Source organism: Hirundo rustica, chromosome 4 (genome assembly GCF_015227805.2).
Source record: "Hirundo rustica isolate bHirRus1 chromosome 4, bHirRus1.pri.v3, whole genome shotgun sequence".
Classification (NCBI taxonomy): domain Eukaryota; kingdom Metazoa; phylum Chordata; class Aves; order Passeriformes; family Hirundinidae; genus Hirundo; species Hirundo rustica.
This window is the reverse complement of record NC_053453.1, coordinates 58,975,414-58,997,792: the sequence shown is the minus strand read 5'-3', so window position 1 is coordinate 58,997,792 and position 22,379 is coordinate 58,975,414. Positions and strand designations below refer to the sequence as shown.

Sequence of the window (22,379 nt, the reverse complement as noted above, 5' to 3'; positions counted from 1 at the left end):
TCCTTTTTTTTTTTTTTTTTTTTTGTTAAAAAAAGGAGATGTGGATTTGAGGAGAGGAAATGCCTGACAAGCCAATGTATGTCATTTCTCTGTGGTCAGGCTGAATATTTTTCTGTCCCAGGAACAAAAAGCCCACAGCACTTGCCTGGTGTACTTTTTTCACCCAAAGAGTAAAGTGGGCCCAGCAGCTAAACTGGGACAAAAAAAAAATCCTTCAGGTAGGTCTAGCTGCCAGCACTTCAGTGAGTTTCCACTACACAGACTGTTCCCTGGGTTTGATGGCTCACTGAGTGAAAGTGAAGAAATGAGAAGGTTAGCTTGCCCTCTGCAGAGAAAGAAATGCTCTTTGGAAAGAAAGCAAGGTAGATGCTCTGATTATATGCAAACAAGGAAGAGCCAGGGAAGCAGGAACCCCGAGGAAATCACCATGTGCCAAAGGATTATTCTGATGAAACACTGTAGGGTAAACAGTAGAGCAAAACTACTTGATCGTGACTCCAACAGAAGATCTGTTTTCTACTCTTGGAACTGAATATTAAAGACTATCAAAAGTCATCAGAAACCTTCCAGTCCTGCTTATTAAGTCTCAGGACAGGAGCTCATGGGGCTCTGTGACAGCAGCCATTCTCCTGTCCCACAAAACAGGGAGATTCCAAAACCTCCCCATTTACCTGACAGGGTACTGCAAGGGCATTGGAGTCAATCAGCCCAGCCCTAGTTTAGGGAAGGGCATTTCCAATATCCCACCTGACTGCCAAAACTTGGTTACTGAAGAGTTCTGTGGCAGCATCTCTTTCTTTTTCAGGCTGGCAAAGGCTGTTGCAAGTGGAGGTCCTCTAAAGGAAAAAGTTTGTTTTGATGAAGATGAAATTTATGGTCGTGCTTTCTTCCTTGGAGAAAACTGCTTGCAGATATCCTGGGGTTTCAAGGAAATTGAAATTGCTTTTTTTAGCAAAATTATTCATTGCATCCTACCCTGCATTGTACAGTGCTTATGGCATGAGGAGCCTTGGAGAGGGGCTGAGGCTGCAGACTCAGCAGGGAACACTCCCAGGAGAAGGAAGAGCCAAAAGCAGCTTCTCCTCACAGCAGAGAGATGCCATGGGAGACAGGAATCTGCTGAATCCTGAAACTGATGGGAGACAGGTGTCCAGAACCTGTTTCTTGCAGAGATGAGATCTACCTTGGGTGGGTGCAAAGGGTTTCTGGCACACAGTTTGCAGGGTATCCCAGATTCCTGAGCAACACAGTTGGTTGTCCCTGCCATTTGTGAAGGCAAGGTACCCAGTGGAGCTGATGCAGTGCTGCCAGTTCTCTCATATCAGCAAGACCCTGGATCCAAAAAGCCTACTGTATTTTGAGTTCAGGAAAAACCGTGGTCTTCCTTTGAAAGTGGTGGGATTTTCCTGATCTATTCAGCTCGAGAGCATGAAGGCTGGGCAGGGGGAGGGGGGAGGGTGGTCCACAGCTGCTGCCCCTCAAGGTGATTTCTGGCTGCTCAATAAAGCTGTCAACCTTCAGATGGCTGAGTCCTCACAGTTGCTCTTCCTGCCTTCCAGGTCTCGCTACTGGAAGCTGCACCATTTCCCTTCAACTGGTAAGTTTCTTCCAATTTTCCTTTGGATTTTTCTAAGAATGCACTTTTTTTTTTTTCTTTTTTTTTTTTTAGTGGATTTAATTGATTTTTTTATTGATTTCCTGCATGGTGTTTCAACATAATGTGGGAGACAATCCAAATGGGCTGAGTCAAAACCACTGCTGTGTGTGCTAGGGGAAGGTGTAGATAGTGCTTTCAGCACAGCTCATGGAGAGGAGCCACTTTCTCCTTTGCCCTAAGCAGTAGGTATTTAGGTTTTGCAGGACTAAAAATGCAGCATTATCTTCTCCTTAATTCTTGCTCATTGCTGCTTAGCTGTTGTCTTTTAACTTGAATGAATAAGCAGCTCTGAAGAGGAAATACAGTTGTTTGGTGTTTTCCTATTTTTTTTCCTGTGGAAAAATGCAGGGAAGCTCTGATTAGATGTTATTTTAAGCAGCCCATTTTTGCTGCCTGACCTATGTGACTGAGTTAAGGTCACAGGAAAGTGTATCTTTTTCCCCAGATTGCATGATGTGCTTCATGCTTTGGGCTATGCTAATAATTTTGATTTCTGGGACAGAAGGTAGAGATAAAAAGGCACCTTAATTCTACTAGTCCTTGCTAAAGCTTCTCAGAGGAATTCTCTAAGCTTCCTCTGTAAACTGCATCATCCTTTAGTTTCATCTTGAGAAGTAAGGGCATCAACTACCCCGTGAAGGACAGCAGCACAGGCTGTTTTTCAGCAGAAGGATGAATGTAACAGAGCTTCAGTCCTGCTCCATTCTGAGTTTGTACAGTACCATTAAGCTGACTATAATTTTTTCCATGTTGTTGATTCCAGTTATTTCCTATATTGGCAGTACAATATGCTGGAGGCTGAGGCTGCTGTCATTCAGGGGGGACATGAACAAGCTGGAGAAACTGGATGACAGAGGCATGAAATTTAAGAAGGCAAAGTCCTGCAGCTGTGAAATAATAATCTCATGCAGCAGTACAAGCTGGGGACTGGTGTGCTGGCAATCAGCTTAAATTATAAGGACTTGGAGGTATACTGATGGACATGAAGCTGAACATGAGTTAAAAATGTGCCGTTTCAGCAAGGAAAGCCAGCCACACCAGACACGAGGTGCAGTAATGCCAGCACAGCTGGGAGGTCAGGGCAGGGATTGTTCTCTGTTAAGAATTTGTGAGACCATGCCTGGTGTAATGCACCTGGTCCTGGCTCCTAAAAACTATTGATAGAAGCACTGATAAACTGGAGCAATGTGAGTAAGTGGCCACTCATGTGGTCAGCAGGCAGGCGTTCCAGTGCTTGAGGAAGGCTGAGGGAGATGGGTTTATTCAGCTTTAAGAAGAGAAGACTCTCTTCTTAAGAGAAGACTGGGACTTTATGGTTACCTTGAACTACATAATGGGGGTTGCAGAGACAACAGAGCTCCTGAGAGTTGCCCAGAGAGGAATGACAAAAGGCACCAGGCACAACTTGTACCAGGGGAAAGTCCTACTTTGTCTGAGGAAAAAGTTTTTCACCTGAGAAAGATGCATAGCTGAAGAGGTACCCAGAGAGGCCAGAGACCCTGAATGTTACCAAAACATGACTCTGCAAGACCCTGAGAAGATGTTGGAGCTGGTGCTGCTTTTGATGGAATGGTTGGACTAACTGTTCTCCCTATTTTTATATGTTGCCCTTTTATTTAGTGCCCCCTGTATTAAATCTTCCCCTAGTTGATGAGATTTCTCTATCAGACAGTTAAGATATTCAAGTTACAGCTGTTCATCATGATCTCTTGCAGAGGAAATATGTGTGGCCTACAACTTTTGCAACATACTGAGCATGTGAACACCTGGGTATGTCCTGGTGCTGTGCATTGTGTCTCACTCTGCCATCACTGAATACAAGTTAAGAAAGGCTGGCTCTATTGCTCTTAATATTTATATTTAATTGATGTAGTTTGGACCTTCTTACAGATTAAAAAGTTAACTTTTTACAGAAATGAGTGGTTTCAGACACGACCTCTTGCTTTACATTGAAGGGCTACTTCTTAAATGCATTTCATAGGAGGTGTGTTAATTTTGTCTTGTAATCTTAATTACCATTTGATTCCCAAAATGGATTTTGGGGAAAAAAAATACCCTTGTTACAGTTCCAGCTCCCGCACTAGTGGTTCCCGCTCCTTTACTTGTCTCCCAGTCCCTGTAACAGTAGACAGGACTGTGAGAAGGTCGGAAGGAGTGGGGCTGTGGAACTTCTCTGTCTGGAACCCCTGTGCCCCACCATGCGTCCCTGCCCCCCTCTCATCACCTCACCCACCCCAAACATCAGATCAGTCACTTGTCCGGCCCTGGTACAAGCTGAAGGGCAGAGCCCTGTGGTGAGGGCTGGTGCAGACGGCTGGAGGAGAGGTGGGAACCCCTTCAAACTACCACAGAAGGCGAAGCCCGTGGATTCTTTCCCGCCCGGGCACCAGCAGGCAGGTTACTGTTTCCCAGCTCTCCTCGGTGTCAGGCAATGTGTCATTTGCAGAGGCAATTACAGAGCGGGGCCTGCTGAGCTGCGCGGTGGCAGCGTGAGGTGACGGAGTGAGGTGACGGTCCCCGGGAGCTGTGGGAGGCAGCGTGAGGTGACGGTCCCCGGGAGCTGTGGGAGGCAGCGTGAGGTGACGGAGTGAGGTGACGGTCCCCGGGAGCTGTGGGAGGCAGCGTGAGGTGACGGAGTGAGGTGACGGTCCCCGGGAGCTGTGGGAGGCAGCGTGAGGTGACGGTCCCCGGGAGCTGTGGGAAGGCAGAGTGAGGGTGACAGAGTGAGGTGACGGTCCCCGGGAGCTGTGGGAGGTGCTGGCCTTGGGCCCGAGTGATGTCAGCGGCTCGGAGGTGCCTGGAGAACATCGGGCGCTTATCTCGCTTGCGGCCCGTCCTTGCTGAGCTACAGGAAAGGTCACACTGCTCACTGCTGCATTAGGCTTCCTGCAGACCCTGCCAGCGGCTGCGAGTGGATATGGAAGGGGAAAAAAAAAAGAAATTAAACCGGAAGCCAGCCTTGGAAAGAAGGGGAATGCGCCACAGCATGTTACTGCACAGAGAATGCAATGTTTGCCAAATACATCCTGCTGCTTTTCCACTAGCAGATAAACCGCAGGGGAAGCAGGCCTTGGCTGTCAGCTGATGAGGTTACTCCTTTGGTTCCCACTGAGACGTCTGGGGCTGGAGTTCCTGGAGTTCTTCTTGCTTGTATTACCTTGTATTGCCAGGGGAGTTACAGTGGCTGTAAGCTTCCATCATTTGTATTTCCCCTTAAAACCAGCCAGGCTAGTGACAAGGAGATGAAAGAGAGAGTGAAAAAGATTTCAGCTTGGTCACTTCTGCTTCCTTGGCAATGGTGCAAGAGTTTTTTAGGAGGAAGTCAAGAAACTTGGGGTTCTTGAGGGCAAAGTTTCATGAGGTCCTTCAGACTGATTGTGTGCTCTGGTGCCCTTCTGCAGGGGAAGGACACTCTGTTTTCACACTAACAGCTCTATACTATCTCACGCCTCTTCTTGGTGCATCTTGAATATGCCTTTTCTAATAAATGGAGAAAAAGAATTTCATTTTCTCTCAAAATCTAGATGATAACTTTGACCAGTGCCTCCTTCAACAAAGCCATTCTTAATGTAATAGCAAATACTGAGATTTTATTTCTCTGTTTTCTGATACAATACATTTTTACTTTGCAATAATGTGGCACAGCAGCTGAATTTTCAGTGCCAGTGTAAATAGTTCCTGCCTCATATTGCCCATGATTACATGATGCTTTAACACATCTCTAAAACTCACCTGCTCTCTCAAGTATTTTGGTATTCCCAAATAAAGCCTGAGGAAAATCTCAACCCCATGGAAATGCATTCAAGGCAAAAGTGCTTTGGACATGTATTTGTTTCTTTGGACTGCATTAGAGCACCGAGGGTAGAGTAAAGCTGGGAGCAGGATAGAGCCCCCATATCCTCAAGTCTCTGAAATGTTTGCAACCAAATTGCAGTACTGATCTATGTATTTTAACTGGGTCACTGAGAGAGAGAGCCATTTGAATGCTTCATGCTCTGTGTCTTCCAAGTAATTGCAGTTTAAGGATTCATTTTAATGTTAATTTTGCAATTTAGATGTTGGAAGCCGAGGTTGGAGCTATGCAAAAAAGAGGCACATCTCGATCTGTTTTGAATCTGAAACTAACCAAGTGTCAGTGTAAAACCAACCCCACATTATAACTTCACACATTAAAAACTTTTTACATTGTGCTTTTGAGGTGGTGAGTGACAAAGTTTTCACTTTTAAAAGTTATTCTGTCTTCAAAAAAGAAATTGATAAGTTCTTTTAAGAACCATAGAACAAGGTGGTCCCTAACACGTTAATGTCTAAAACGCTGGTTGTTTCAAAGCAGAGACCGAATGTTTACACTGCTTTATCTGACCCACACTCCATCCAGCTTGTCTGGTTTTTGGTGTTGGTTGTTTTTTTGTTTGGTTGGTTGGTTTTTGGTTTTTTTTTTTGGAATATATTCCCAAAACATGGCTCCTAAGATGAGTCCTGTCACCGCCAGACATGAGAGCTGACAGGACCTTTAGGAAAAGGAAAACCAAGAGAAACTTTATGATGATCGAGTGAGATTTAAAGCTGAGGGCTGGGGCTACTTCTCTAGTCTACACACCAAAGCCAAAAGCAGCGTGATTATCTGGCTCAGGGCATCCTCCCCGTGTTCTGGCTGTGTAAAAGGGGAATTACAGCAACGAGGAACTTCAGCAAACCAAGCCTCTTTACTTCCTTCTCGTGGCAACCAGCACAAAGTGTTTCAGCAGCTGTTTCCCCTCCCTACGCAGCCTCGAGGGCAATGCAGTTCCAGATTGCACTCGACTCTTGTAGAGTCTGGCAAAGCTTTCCCTTGGATCGGATGGGGATTACTCCGTTGGCTTCGCTGTAACGCTGAGCTGATCGTGTGTTAAAGTCCTTAAGGGAGAACGGCCGCTTCCCCAAAAGAAGAGAAGCAAATTCCATCGACAAAGGGGCTTTGTTATGTAAAGAGGAGCTTTTGCCAGCTGGCCACTGGGAAGAGGCAGCTTCAGATGCACTTGGCATGCTGGTGGGGTGGCTCTTGGGGCAGTGGGACAGCCTTAGTGAGCAGAACGATCAGAAGTGAGTCGCAGTGGTCACTGATGGAAAAAGTGGGAGGCACAAGTGGGATTGTTGGGATGGACAGAATGAGGAGAGGCTCTGAAGATAAGGAATAAGCAGCTGAATTAGATTAGGGGTTCAAAGGAAGTGGCAGTCTTTGAATGACTGGGCAAGAAATGCACCATCAGAGAAAATGATAGCTGGACAGTAAAGAGGGCCAGTAAGTGAACGATACAGACTTTATTACAGAAATATGCAGCAAAAGAATGTAATTATAGTCATGATTTATTAAAATGAGCTGGGAAGCATCCCAGTTTAAAGAAGCTTTTTATAGAGGAGGCAGCCCACATATTGCCTATACAATTAACAAGAGAGATTTGTGGACATAGGATGTGGGAACTGGCAGCCACAGGGTGAATGGAAGTGTGTCTGTAAATCACATTTTGACAAGCGAGGGAGAAGGCCTGGCTCATCACAACTAGTCTGCTGTCTCTGTCTCTTTTTCTTCCAATCCAGAACTGAAGGGTTTGTCCCTTCAAACAGCTGTCCTGCCTTTGCTTCTTTTGATGCTGTGAAGTTCATCAATATTCATCAGAATTGGAGAGAGAGAGTAATTTTCAGCAGAAGCAGCTGAATGGTGCACTGGCAACAAGGCTAGATCCTTTACCTTGTGGCATCTCCCACCCTGGACACTTACCCTGACCCCACAGTGCTGCTGGCTGGAGGAGGTCTGCCAAGGATTCGGAGGTGATGCCCACACTGATCCTACCAGCTCCCAGTGAGAGCGCAGAAAAATCTAAGCAAGCTTGCAAGGTGATGGGCAGATGTTTTAAAAGGTGTGCTGTTGTGTCTAGCCTGTTGGCTAAAACAAAGCCTTCACAATTCTTTAGAGAGCTTGTCAACTAGCTAGTTGGATTATCTTTTTTTTACTTTTCTTTTTTAAAATCAATTATTATGGTAATTTAGTTTTTAAATAGAAATGAAGTTTTTAAACCTGAAAATTTCTTCTCCAAAGTTCTGGTCTGAGCAGACCAATCCATCTTTATCTTGCTGTATGAAGAAGCTTCCTAGCAATTAGAGATGATAAAACACCTGCACTCATCCTTTGCTAATGCTTGTGTTATGTGCACAGCTCTGTATTGGGGATGAGAGTGTAAAAAGAGCTTAGAGCCTGTTCCAAAAGCATCACTGTCACTCAGGGCAATGGCAGTTGTTACAGATCTGCAGAGATTTGTCACCCTGGGAAGAGAAGCCGTGGGAAGTGTTGGGCAGAGACACCTTGCAGGCCTTGCAAGACAGCTCTGTCACAGCAGCAGAGACCAAGCCAGCTCTGAAGCTGTTGGTTGCACCATTCAGTGCTTTCACTAAGCAGCTGTGGTGAGGTGGGATGGTGAGTTCAGGGACAGCAGGAGCTGCATTTAGCAATGTCAACCCAAGCCCACAAGACTCTCCTGCTCCTCATGATGGTTTTACTTGCAGTGGTTCCCTTCAGATTTAGGGCTTGGGACCCTGCCTGGACTCTGCTGGTGTCTATGGGTGTTACAGGTGGATGTCTACTTATTGTTCCCAGGGCAATGGCAAATAACTTGGCTTTTGCCAGGTCTGGCTGATCCGTGCTGGTTGTAGCAGATAGATGTGATTCCAGACATAACACATCCGTTCCTTCATCAGTTTGCCACTGCTCCCTGCCAAGGAGAGTAAAATCTCACAGCTGAGCTGAGAGCAAGGTAAACACATTATTATTTCTTTACTACAAGTAACTTTTTTCCTTTTTTCAGGAGGCCCTCTATATCAACCAAATAAGACATTTCTTCTATACAGTCAGTGTCAGTCCAAAACCTCTGATTTGCTCTTGGAGTTTCCAGTGAAATTGTTGTTCCCTCAGGCTGTAGCTGAGCGAACTCTGGTAGCTGCTGTTGGTACCCCAGAGTCTGAAGTTTTACATTAGCTACATGCCTACCTTCCAGGATTGGAACTATTAATGGAACAACAATATTCTTGTCCACTTGAAAATCTTTAAGAGATGGAGATTTCCATAATTCTGCATCCATAAATACAGAGAAAGACAGAAACGAATTCCTAAATGGTTAAGTCCTTTCTGCAACTGTCCAATATTTAGGAATCTCTATTTTGTGAAGGACATGCAAACCTTGTAATTTTTTTAGGTTGGTTGGTTGTGGTTTTTTTTGTTGTTGTTTTTTGTTTTTTTTTTTTTTTTTCTTTTTTTCCCCCAATCCAGATTTGCTATGGGTTTGGGATGTAAATGTGAAATTGACCCAGCATCACTGAGATTTGCCGGGTTTCATGTCTGAGTTGGACTTGCCTTTGGCAGTTGGGCACCTGCAGCTGATCCAAACCCATTCAGAAGCTCAGCAGATGCTTCTCTGAGCCTCTTCTGTTTTTTAAAATGGAAATGAAGCAAAAAAACAGGTGCTTTCTGTGCTATCCTGAATTATGGATTTTATTCTTCTTGTTAAAACACATCTGACGCATCTTCTAGTTTATCATTTTCAGACGTGACAGAGTGTAAAACACCAAGTGCTACCTGACAAATGCTGCTGGGACTCCAGGAACTGCTCTTTTTTTCTAAGGCTCTGGTCCAGTTCTCTTGAATTCAATAGCAATTGAGTTCAATTGAGGGGGACTGAATTCAATCAGCAGCAAGTGAGGGCTCTGTGTGCTGCAACACTAGAAATAGAGCTGAAATTAGTCATGGACTTTGCAGAAAACTCACACCCTGCATTATGCAGAAGTTCCAATAAGAGGATCTTAGAAGTCACTTTTAACCTAATTCTTGAGGAAAAAGGAACCCACATTTTTTGAGATTAGCCATGAGAAAGGTTAAACCAATTTTTTTATAAAAAGTTTTCTGAGGAGGCAGACCCCTCCTCTAATTATCTGGTTTGAAAATATCAGCTGGGTTTTTTTGCTTTGTTTCCTTTTAAAAAAACAAATAAACAAACAAAAAACCCAACAACAAATATGCCTTGAAAATGGTGAAATTGTTGCTGCCATGCCTGCAGGTTTGCAAAAATCAAGGGAAAATGGGCTGCCATATCCTAGATATTCCGCAGGATGCTTGGACATAATAATGTAATGATAGGTTTTGCATTTACCAAGAATGATCACCTTAATACTGAGCTAAAATGCTAAGTGGAGAAAAAAATATTACTGTCACAACTGGCCTGAATCTGGCAGGATTCTTTGTTGTTTGTGGCTTATATAGTTGAAATTGTTTTCCAGCTTCTAGAACTATGGATTCTCTGTGAGCTGAGCTCAGAGAAGGAAGGTCAATAGCAGGAAAGAAAAACCTGCTGCAAACCCATCTGAAGGCAAATGTTGGGATATCTGGCTTGCAGCAACTTGCAGGAAAGCCACCGTCGTTTTGTTTTCAGTGATTAAAAGTGAACATCTTAGCCCTGTGTGGGATTTCTTGCCTTTGAAATGCATTTAGTTAATTACGACATCCTAATTTATTGTCTATTGTGGAATAAACCTTGCTGTTTATCTCAGTGGCAGAGCATAGGAAGCACAAGATGGTGCTTTTCAGTGGCAAAGCTTCAACTCTGGCATCACTTTTTTGCAATGTTAAGCCACAGAATCCACAAGGGAGGTTCCATAATAGCAAAATGTTGTTTAGAATGATGATGTATTTTATAAGGGCTTCAAGTGCCTCTCATAATATTTGCAGATAATCTCAGTTTGCCAATTTGTCAAGTCATTATTCTCCATCTGTGATACCCAGTGACAACCGAAGAGATTTTTAATCCATTTTTATCAGCATTGGTGAGTTCATCACAAATATGTTGGTAAAACAAGATGCAGGCATTAAAAGCAGTGTGAAGACAATATATTGTTATTCCAACATGTGCTCAAACCTGCAAATGAAAATGTTAACAACTGCAAATTAAGATGTTAAGGTCTTCACTTTAGAAACACAGGGAAATGATCTGCCTTTGGACACTACTATCCACACATATTTTGATATTTTCTTTCTAGGGTGAGTGATCATGAGCATATTTAGTCTGGCATGAGGCAATTTCACATAATCAGGTGCAATTAGGAATTCATACCAAACAGGCTACCTCAAGCCAGTATGAGCACACAGCCTTAGACCCACAAATGGTAGGCTCTTTGCTGTCCTTGGGGAGAAGCAAAGTAGAAGTTTAAACCTTTTTTCTGCAGTCTGGACAGATATCTACATGCATCCTCTCCCCACAGGTTGAGCAGGAGCTACTTCAGCAGTACAACAAAATTTTCTATAAGGAATGGGAGGAAAATGATAGGTGAGAATGAAGGAGACCTCTGTGCTGAGTCTTAAAACTTTTGGGTATTGTATTGGTTTGGACAATAGTGATGTTGAGTAGCACTTTTTGCACTGCACATTAGCACCGGGGACCCAAAAGAGACCCAGGCCTTCCTCTGGCACATATGTTGGGTCAGGTTGTCTCCTCATAGCATCCTTTCCCTGCGCTGCACTATTCCAGCTGGACACTAGAGAGCTCCTTGTACCAAAAACAGCTCAGCAGTGCGAGGGGAGGCTCCTCGAGAAGCGCCTTCCAAGCAGTCCCCGCTTTGTAGGGGAATTTTACTTGGGTTTTATTATTGTGTTAAAAATTAATATTCTCAAGGGAAAGCTGTCTTTGCCAGAGCAATGGCTGCAGCTGTAACTCCACACCTCCTACCCCCACCAAGACAGTTTTTGCAGTTGTAACTTGGAAACTAATTACATAGACAGCAAAAAGTAAATCAAATGCTGCCAGCTTGGAAATTATAATTAAGTTTTCCTTGCAATAACAAACGCACTCAATATGTGATTTATTATGACTATTGCTGTATTAATGATCGTAATAGTCTATGTCATGCACCTATGCAGAGTACATGTTTTCATTTAAATTGCCAGATTACAGTCCCAGATGCAGGATGAATTCTAACTAGCTTTCTGCAGTCATTCTGCTGATAACCTTAAGCCTTACACCACACAAGCTATTGCCAAACACTACTCTATTAGCAAGCAATAAAACAGGATGAAGACTGGGGCTACTTTTTCCCATTAGCTGTGTTTGACCTGTCTTCCACCGTTGCCTTTACCCTATCAATCTCTTAGTCAAAATCAAAACAAAATTCCCTATGCTGTCACTGTAAGGGCAGATGTATTCCTGCTTTGCACACTCTGACACAAGCACAGGCTGCTGCAAGATGCTATAGAGAAGTAACAGTCCTATTCTATTCCCAGAGGGATTTTGCTCAAGGGTTGATTTGCAGTTAATCATGTCCTGAGGTCAGCAGCAGGAGGACACAGAATTTTAGTGGGAATGGCTCAGGATTTTGCCTCCCAAACAAGTCCTGTCTCAAAATCCTGGAACATAAAGACTGAAAAAGTCTGTATGAAAACTTCAGAAAGGCTGGGGCAAGCCTTGTTCCAGCCTCTGCTGTGCACTGTAGCTGTACTTGGCCAGAGCAGAGACATAGCTGCGCTCTTGGGACCTGTAACTGCAGTTCTGTTGAGAGGCTGCTGTCTGTGCTGCTGGTGGCACAGCTGGGAGACCAGGCTGGCACAGCTGGCAGGGTGGGGCCCGAAGTTGGAGGCTTGCTGTTGCAGTTGCTTAGTGACACTGTCAGCTAGATGGACCAATTCATTATGAATGATAATGTTCCAGATCTGATTAGATTACTTGCAGGCAGCCTGACGGGGCAAAAATAGTTATTGCTGTCTTTGCCTGGATGTTGAGGAGGATATTCTGCAGGAATGAGTCAGATCTCATTGGGCTGATGTAGAAAGCCAAGGAATCAGTTTTGAGTTCTGAGGAATCTTCTCTTTCAGGACAACTTGACTGTGTTAGTGACAGTGAACTGAATTGTGTTGTGAACATCTTGTCTCTTGATTTCCAAAATCAGCATGTGACAAAGATCACTGAAAGATGAAATCTACTGTTTGTTTCTTCTTTTCAACCCATGGTCTTCTGAAAATGTATAGATAACTGGAAAGAAGGAGTAATTTCAGTGCAGGGCAGCTCTCAAGAAGGTCAGTGTGGGAGGTGAGAGGCTGCTTTTTGATTCTTCTGAAATCCTCTCTTTGGAACTGTGGTGTGTGAGCCTTGGATGTGCTATTCCATACTCTGGCTCCCACACATAGCAGAGCAAGTCCCTAGCACGGCAGTTATCAGCTATTTTCCTAAATGATTTTGAGCTACCTGGAGGATTCTCTCCTATTCTTGCGAACAGAGGGCTCATAATGATAGAAAATGTAACAAAATCCAGCAGCAACTTGCTGAACTGGAGCTAACAAAATGAGAGAGTGTAGTGAAGTCGGAGCTAGCAGTCTCTTGCAAAACCCCATTTCTCAGAAAATTGTGGTTTATTGTTTCCATCCCTGGGAGCTCACATTACACCCCAGCTAAACCTAGCAGGGCCCTGTCATTCATCAGGCAGTTTTATGACATGACAGGAGTCTGCAAAATTAGAAGCCGGTTAAACAAATTAAAAAATTTAATAGAATCCTCTGTCTGTGTCTTGCAAAAGAATAAAGGAAATGCCTTGGGATATCTTTTTCTCATAGGGAGGATCATATTGGCCTCCAAAAGACAACAACATTAAGGTGGCCACTGGAGAGAGAGAGAGAAAATCTTGCAAAATTTTATGAAGGAAATGAAAATGTGATTCCTCTCAAGTCACCCCTCATAACTCCGTCTTTTCTCATCAACATCTCGTGCCATGCGATATTGAGAAAAAGTGAAAACACTAGCTGTGGCTGTGAACTACTTCTCTCCTCTAATTTTATTTTGATTCAACTGTCCAGAGAGCAAATCTTTTGGGAGGTATCCAAGACCTCAACGTCTAAGGAACCCTTTCTAGAATCCAAATATAATAGCTTTGCCAATTTAGCTGCCACATGTGGTTATTTCAGTGACAACTCTGGGACCTTCTAATCCCTTTCTCATAAAAACAAAACCAAAAAAGCAACAACTAACCAAAACAACAACAGAAAAAACCCAACCAAACAAAAAACCCCCACTCCCAGTATCATTTTATTTATCTCCCCAATATGTTTTGGTATGTGGTCTTTGGGAAAATGGTGAATTTAAAATCGTTGTTTTAAACTGTTAGTGAATGGATGGTGATCCATAGGCTATTCCTTTCATCAAGATGTCACCCACTGTCACGTCTGACTAATAAGGGTTTATAGACCAGTGCTGAATTTGAGTGGTCTCAGTGACATGAATTCAAACTCAGCAGCTCAGCTTACTGCAGCTTAGCATGGATTAATTTCCCATGGCAGATCCCAGCCTCATGCCAAAAAAAGACTAACCCCCATCTTTATGATTTTTCTCTTCTTCACAATTGTCAATCTATGCAAGTACAGAGAAAAAAAGAAATAGGCCCAAATAACAAAGTGTGGATTTCTGCAGCACTTCTTTGAAGCTGGGCTGTGCCTGAGTTTTCCTTTAGGCTCCTCTCCAGTCCTTTCCCTTATCAAAGTATTACTTTTTGTGTGGTTTTACCCTTTTTACCAATAGGTCTGTTTAGGCAGCAGTGATACAAATGAAATTGGCTCTCAGGTAATTAATTTCTTTCTCTCTGTCTTTTTCCAAGGAAGGACTAAGAGTACAGAGGTGTAGTGTGGTTTGGCAGAATGGTTTGTTTGCTATTATATTTTTTGTTTATACTGGAGAGTTTTGGCCTTTTTGCCCTGAGAAGGTGATACTGATGAGAGTCACAAAAATCCTTAGGTCTTGCAGAGAATCATTATTCCTGAAGCAGCTTCCAGAGAAGCTCTGTCTCAGTGTACGTGACCTCTGATCTACGAAAGAAAAGGTTGCCTTGTGCCTGAGGAACAGAGCTGTGGCATGAACTTGGCAGTAGGTAAGATAAGCTGGGCTGTGGAGCATCTCTGGAAGCCTCTGGACCGTGCACAGAAAAAACTAGGAAGGACCTTGGATGTTTCAGGGAGGTCAGATGAACCTGAGATGTGCCCCTGAATTTGATGTGATGTGCCAAGGATGGAAGGAAGGGGCAGATGCAACGTGCTAGGAGTGGCCTACTAGAGGTGACAGAAAGCCCTGTAGAGATGTGTTGCCAAGCAGGTTCAGTAACACTGAATTTGCTAGATTTGCTCCCAAACTGAGACTTGTTTTGATTTCTGTGCCTTCCCGGTTTCAAATGCTGTCCAGAAAGCTTCCAGACTCCTATTGAGGGATCCTAGGAGTGCCGATGGCTTTGGGCTGAAGCCATGGGAAATTTTTTAAGCTCTAAACTAGGCAAAGCTCAGTACCTTGTTTTTTAAAATGTTTGGCAATAGAAATGCAAAGGTTAGAAGTTCTACTGGCTGAGTAGAAAGCTGGAGCGGAATCAGGCAGAAGAAATTATCTGAAACATTGAAGGGAGTGTGAGAGGGCATAAGAAAGCAAGTGAGACTCATCTCCTTGGAGAGACTGAAGGAGGGAGTTCTTCAGTCCCCATTAGCAGGAGGAACTGGGAACCCTGAGCTCCTAAGTGTGCACTTGTCTTAGGGAAAACTGGGGAAAGTCACACATATGTCTCTCTAGAGCATTTCAGGAGAGCCAAGAGTTTGCATTCACTCGGATAAGAGGTGTGTAAGTATTGTTAGAGCATATGGCTCATGCATGATTCTTTTCATCGCTATGTTTCTAGCCCCAGAACTGTGCAAGTTATTATGTAACAAAGCTCACTGTGAGCTAATGGAAGAGGGAAAGGTGGTTTTAAGCCAAAACAAAACAGGAGCACATGCTCTCACACCCTCATGTGTTCTTCATCCTATTCCATCCATGGATTATGATTTTTTTTTTCTCTTTGTCTGGGTGTTCAGTGGCTCTAAGCCTGCTCTTTTCTGCCTCTCATCACTTCTTTAGGGCTTTGGTCTATAGCCTGTTCTCTGTTTCACTCTGATTTGCAATTTAGGGGGCTCCTGTTAAGCTGCACATAGATGTGCTGGCATCTTGATGCCCCGGGTGCCATCTGCACCTACCATTCTCACAGCACTTCTACTGGTCCTTCTGCTGCTTCCACATCTAAATAATCACTTCCATTCAGAATGGGCTTAATATTTTTATTAAAAATTCCTTGAGTATTACAACATATTTTACCTGCCTGCAGCGGACTCACAAGAGTGCAGATCAGTGCTGAGGAGCAGGGATCACTGGGGAGTGATCCTTTTATCCTACCACCAATTTGAGGGTCACTTAGATGCATGGTCTGTGGAAACAATGGAGAGGGAAAAGGGAACACGGAAAAGCGACTCCAATCATTCCCAGCTGCCTCCTTCTCCATCCTGCTTCCTCCTGATGCTACCCCCCTCAATCAGGCTTTCAAATAGTTTCCTCTGAGAAGCTGTACAGGGTTTTACCGCTTTGATTTTTAACTGATTTATTGGCTGGCTGATAATTTCTCAAATGCCTTGGGACAGAAGCAGTCAAAAGCTAACTGGTGGGATAGCTCCCCAGACAGCATAGCTGGCTTAGGCTGCTGTGACTGTGCTTGAGGACTTGCTTTTGCTCTAACACAGCCAGAGCTGCTCAGTACACCTCAGTGTAAGAGAAGCAGGGCCCAGAGTGAGTGATTGATGCATTGTTTTATCTGGAGTGTTTGTTCAACATAAGCACTAGAAAGTTAAGCTTTTTTGAAGTTATTTTATTGCAAAATAAAACTGTAGCTGCTTGCAAAAATAAAATCCAAAGAAGTCACCTGAAAAAAGATAATGTCATATTCCTTTTGCAGTCGCTTTTGTGGAAACTTTCACCCTCCTCAAATTACAGTGACTCCATGTGACTTATTCTACAATATAAATTTTAATAATTGTGCTAAAATATATTCCAGCTGTTGCTGATAATAGAGATATGAATAATATTATTACAGATAGTCTTGACTGGACTTGGTAAAGATTTATTAATTTGTAATTTTTCCATCCTAACCCAAATATTAAAAAAATGATGAAAAAAGAGAAAGGTAATTGCAACCACTGACTTCTACTTCCCCATGATGAAATTGAGCTTGCCCTATAATCAGAGAATAAATGTAGAGATTTCCTGATTTTATTCAACAGTCTGATTTTATCAGAACTTTTGCAGTGAATGCAGTTCAATCAAATGTAGGGTTGCCAGAGGATCTTTTGTATAAATCAGTTACTTTTAGGAGAGAACTGCTGCTGCATTCCAGCTCAGAGATTCACAGAAAGCAAAAACAACTGAATCTGAATAGGGAACAGACTCGGGGTCTTTAACCTCTGTTTTTATTTTGACATATGAACTTTCAAGAGTCAATTGCACTGGGGAACCTACAGCCAGCTCTGAAGACAGAATAGGGTCAAATTAACTGTTTCAGTACAGTCCAAGTTGAAAATGCCTCCTTTATCTCAGCAAACTCAGATCCATCTTCCAAATCCAATGTCTCCCTACAGGAGCAATAGGAATTCCAACCCCTAAATATTGATTAGAGGTTTTTACCCTGCACTTGACCTCAGCAGCTCAGCACCCAACTGTACAGCCACAGGACTGTGTGGCCGTATATATATAGATATATATAGAAATATATATATATAGACATGTGTCCTTGCACAGCCTCGTGGGAAGCATATGGTGTCTGGGTTACTAATGTCCATTCCTGAGGAAAGCTATCCTTTTAAAACAATTTCTTTCTTTCTAGCAGGATTTTCTTTAAACAGCCTCACACACTTTCTGCTTGTAGTTGGAAACAGTGTTCCAGGAAGAGTGAAAATGTCATCCAGCGCTATTCAATGTAAGTGAAAACAATGTTGGGTCATTTAAGAATACCTCATTTGCTTATCCAGAAGTGGGCCTATCTCGGGTTGGGTCTTCCCCTTTTAATTTTTGTGGTTCTGAGTCATTAACTGATTTCCATGAAGTGTATAAAAATTCAGCTTGAACTGTCTTGTAGTTAATCAGCAATAAATAGATGACTGTTACAAGAGATAACTCTTATGACTCAAGCCCTACTGCCTGCACTTTTCTCTTGCTCTGATGCAATTAAAAAAATCTGTCAGGCAAGGGCAAGGCTGAGGACTTTCTTTGGCAAATTTCTGCAAAGCTTCCAGCAGAGGAGAAGTGCAGGTCCATGCTCAGTAGGGAAAGAAAAACGCTTTTGTTCCTCCACTCCCCATTTCATCATGGGTTTCTGAACACCCAAATCGTGCACACAAAAATGGAAAGTACTGATCTCAGCTGATGAGTGAACCTGCTGGAGTGGGCGATCTCAGCTGCCTATGCCATACTCTGCCTCCTCTCAGTAGATGGAGAATCCGATTATTCTCATTATTGGGGCTTGTCCCACCTTTGTATTGTCCCTGACATTTAAACTGAGATTACATAACACAAGTCACTCTACCATTTGCTGGTAGTGTCAGATCATGGATATTCCATCCACTGGGGGGTTCCAAGACTCTGTACAACCCTGCCCATAGACTAAGGCTTAACTCAGGTCTCTTCAAAGGCGGAAAATGCATTTGTTGTATGAGCTGAAAAAGAGATTCCCTCTAATCCAGTAACAACTATGGCAAGCTTTTTCTGAGCTTGAAATATCTCATTTTGTGCAAGCATATGAAACAGGTGACAAATGGATGTGAAAATGGGTCACAGAGGATTCTCTGTTACTTGCCATCTGTGTCAGGAGTGGGAAATGAGCATCCATGAGGATCCACCAAGCAGTGCTTAGCATGTGGTATTTTCTTGTTGATATCACTTGGTAAATACTGAGGGGTTGGAATTTTCAGGGCTAATATTTAGCACAGTCCGTGACTGCCGTGGTGAGAAGGCTTACTAGGGGGTTGTGGGCTGAACTTGAAATACTATATCCCCTTTGAAAAGGATAGGCTACCCTGAGGATATTGGATTTCTTTTTCTCCTAAGGATCACAGGACCAAGGTACTAAGTTTTCCTCTCCTGCTTGTTCTGGCTTTTGGCCACAGCTGCAAGTGAAAGCAAAAACATAGGAACTTTCACTGGGCTTTAGGAAGAATTCACCAAAGAGAAACTTTCTGTTGCCTGAATAGGCTTAGAAGCAATTTGGTAACAAGGAAAAAGGATCATAATTAGGATTTTCCCAGCAAATCTCAGTACAGCCTTTCACTGTTGCAGTGCTCCCAGTAATTCCAAAATGCAAATACTACTTGACAAAACAGAATTCTACATTCACTGAACTCCTTGGAGGGGTTCAGGCCCACATGGATTGCTCTCTGTCTCTCCAAAGCTCTTCCAGCACAGACAGCACACTGGATTTAAGATGCCAGACTTGGTTTGTTTTTAACCACACGAACATAATCTGTATCCACTGAAGATTCTATGTGTGGCAGATACAGAATTTCATCCTGGGGCAACTGAAATGAATTGCAGTAACTGACTACAAGCAGAAATCAATTGGACCAGTTACCAAATGACTTCGTTTAAATGTAAAATTATTTGCTCAGACAGCAAGAAACTATTTACATATGCTACTTTTGAAATTTACCTCTAGCTATGACCATATGGTAATTTAACTTTTAAATTGTATTTACTGCATTCTTATACTTTAATCAGTCAATGCAAAGCTTAACTCTTCAGAACTCCGCATTTAAGCTTGAAACTCAAAAACATTTGCAGTTTCTCTCTGCCTTTGAGCAGTTGCAATTGTCAGATAATAGATCAATCAGTGCTCAACCCTTTGAAGTGTAGCTGCTCAAATGTGTCTTCTGCATTGCACTGCCTGCCGTATGTTTTACTCCAAGTAGAGGCAAAACTTTCCTGCTTTTAGTAGTAACGAGCTCTGCTCAATTAGCAGAACAAGGATTTTTTGAGCATCGTGCATAATTAGTTTCAAGGTCTCTAGTTTAACAGCCATTTGTTAATCTTTTTTTATATAGCTGGCACAAAACTTGTGATTGAAATACAAGGAAGCAGGCAAATAGCTGGAGTACTTCAAGTACACACAATTCCAGAACTCAGCTCGGCTTTTCTGAGAAGCATTTTGGCTTCACATTTCAAAAGCAATGACATGGCTACTTTAGGTAGAGAAAGAACCAAGGCTTGCAGAAGAAGGAAATACTTCTTGTTAGATAACATATTTCTGGAAGTGGCAAAGCGACTTTGGAGCAAATCATCCCATCTCTGTGTTCTTTCTCTCTCTTTTCTCTCCCTCCCATGTGTCTATGACTGCATGTATATATGTGCAGATCTGACATCCAGAATATAGCAGTGTTCAGTATTTGTTCTTCTGCTCTCTGAATTCTTTTTGCTGTTATTTTCTTCATAGGTGGACAGGGCTTCTAGCAAAAGGCAGCATCTTGAATTCAATCTGTGACGGTGACAGCTGCATGACGAGGTTATGTTTCCCTTTGTGGAGAAAGTAGAAGATGACGTGCTACTATTTCAGTGGGTCTTGGTGTGAAGAATGTGAGGTCTTTCTTGATGGCTGGATGAAGCACTGCTTTGTCTCTTTCAGATGTTTGCTTGAGGGAAGAAAGGAAAGAACTGGTCTGTCTTGGAGAAGTGAGAATAGATCTTGTCATATAAGGACTTGGCAAATTAGTGTTAACTACATGTTAACATGTAGTTAACATTTTCAATAAGCACATAAGAAAGAGTTTAAAAATAATTGGGTTTTTCTCCATTACAAAGTCTAGGTCTCTACGCCAGATGAAAGCCAATGGCATGTGTAGGCGCCCTCCTAAAGACTGTGAGGGGAAGGAGTCCTGAGCGGGTCAGGACTACCGTCTCTCTCTTTTGGTGTTAATCAAGCATGGGGGGTTATGGAGGAGAGCAGGCTATTGTAGATCTGTATGAGAAGCAATGTTATTTATTCCAGAGAGTGTGCCTGTTGTACTATGTGATGTTAGATGGCTGTGTATGATACTGTCAGAAGACATTGTCAGGAAATTCCTTAATAGGATTTTTTTTTTTTTTTTTTTAATCACCTCTTCATCCTTTACTGGTTTAGAACACTGCATTTTTGGTGAGCTTTTTTTAAGGAACAAGTTAAGCTCAAGGAGTGGGCAGGAAGACTTGTGACACAGCAGGGATGTGTCCCACAGTCTTGGATTATGAATCCAGGAGAGACATGTCCCTGCCCGCCTGCCAAGCTGCCTGATTGCAGCCCTGGGCCCTGTTTTGTGGCAGGAGCAGGCTGTCAGTGGGCTGCCCCCAACCTGTGATGATGGAGAAGGCTTCAAGGATGATGGAGAAGGCATCATGTTGATGAGAATGGCTGTATGGACTCTGATCCATGGAGGTGAAGGACCAGAGGTACAGGGGTCTTGTTGGGAGGTACAGCCTGCTAAGGCCCAGCTGGGTTAGGGGAGTGCAGATTTTGTTCAGCTGAGTAGCTTAGGATTTCAAATATTATCTGCAGTCTACTGTAAGGCAATTTCAACCTATAATCTTTCACACTGTTTTTGCTTTCCTTAATGTTACAGTCCATATCTCTCCATCCCCTGCCCCCCCGCCCCCCTCAAACCACTATTTTAATTTATGTCAACAAAATTTCCTGATTCCACCTCTTAGACAGGTGTGCAATAGTGAGATTGCTTCAGAGCTGCTGGGTCCTCGTGGGATCTGGCACTTGAGTGCCCCCGGAGAGCAGGCTGTTTCTCTTCCCGTGCCCATGCATTGACTTTGGTAGTTTAGCTTTGCATGCCTAGGCTTTGAAACTTGGGTGAAAATGAAGACTAACACACTACCACGAGTGGTCTCCCACCGCTGATGAAAACTCCAATGCAGCCAAGTGCCTTAACTTCATCAGCTGCTTAAGGATAAAGTTTGAATTGATGGCTCTGATTGTGGTGGAGTTTCCTTCTGTCCCGGATATAAACACACTGTCCTAGGCAGAGTTAACTGTTATTTTTAGCTATAACAAAAGCACATCTCAAAAGCCAGTTCTGTTGCACTTGGAAAGTACCAGATCACTTGAAGTGCCAAATACGCTGGGGGAAAAAGCTGGAGCGGGCTTGCCCCGGACAGCCTGCACGAACTTTCCAAGGCTTCCGCTCCCCTCTTCTTCCCACACGCGAGCAGGCACACTCACACGTACACACAGGGAGCGGCTTGGAATTGCACAGGCTGCTGGCGAGCCCCGCTCAGCGTATCTTTTCTCACGATCAAATTCATAGTATGTCCACTATGTCATTAACCTAATTGAATCAAAGCTTCTTTGCCAAGTGGTGTTATTGTTTTGTCTGGTTATAAGCAGAAGGTTTTCTTTAAAGCGTAAAACCCCATTAATAGAGTCCTTGTTTTTCTGGTTTTTGAAAACTCTATGATTACATAGTTTTGATACATGAGTAAATAGATGGTCTGACCATGGCTTCTCCTCAAGTTATTGAGGCTTGTCACTAACACAAGAAAGGTCATCTATGGGAAGGTACCGACACACTAAAGCTTTCAAGTGATTTTGGAAGAGGGACAGGAAACAGACCAGAGCAGAGCAAACAAGTTCTGCGGCACCAAAATACCTTTCCCGCCGGCAGGACACAGTGGGGAAATGTTTTGGCACAGCCGATACGCTGCGGCGTGGAGGACGTGGGCCAGCACGGATGCCGCGGAGCAGCGTGGATGCTGCGCAGCAGCATCGATACCGGATCGGCACGGACTCTGCGTATGCCGCGGAGCAGAGCGGGTGCCGTGGAGCCAGCTGGGACGGCCAGGTGAGCATGGGGAGCTGC

The 22,379-nt window shown here is 43.5% G+C and overlaps 1 long non-coding RNA gene across 4 annotated transcripts; it reads left to right on the top strand.

Annotated features, from left to right (window-relative positions):
* The first annotated feature begins 1,536 nt into the window (after nt 1-1,536).
* On the top strand, nt 1,537-21,888 carry LOC120752441 (uncharacterized). 4 transcript variants are annotated; one of them, XR_005700707.1, is made up of 6 exons: nt 1,537-1,597; nt 7,235-7,554; nt 8,289-8,445; nt 14,449-14,581; nt 17,381-17,470; nt 19,976-21,888. It is a non-coding gene; the product is annotated as an uncharacterized LOC120752441 (long non-coding RNA). The 4 variants fall into 4 exon arrangements; XR_005700709.1 differs by having other exon boundaries at nt 17,378-17,470; XR_005700708.1 differs by lacking the exon at nt 14,449-14,581.
* The last annotated feature ends 491 nt before the right edge of the window (nt 21,889-22,379 follow it).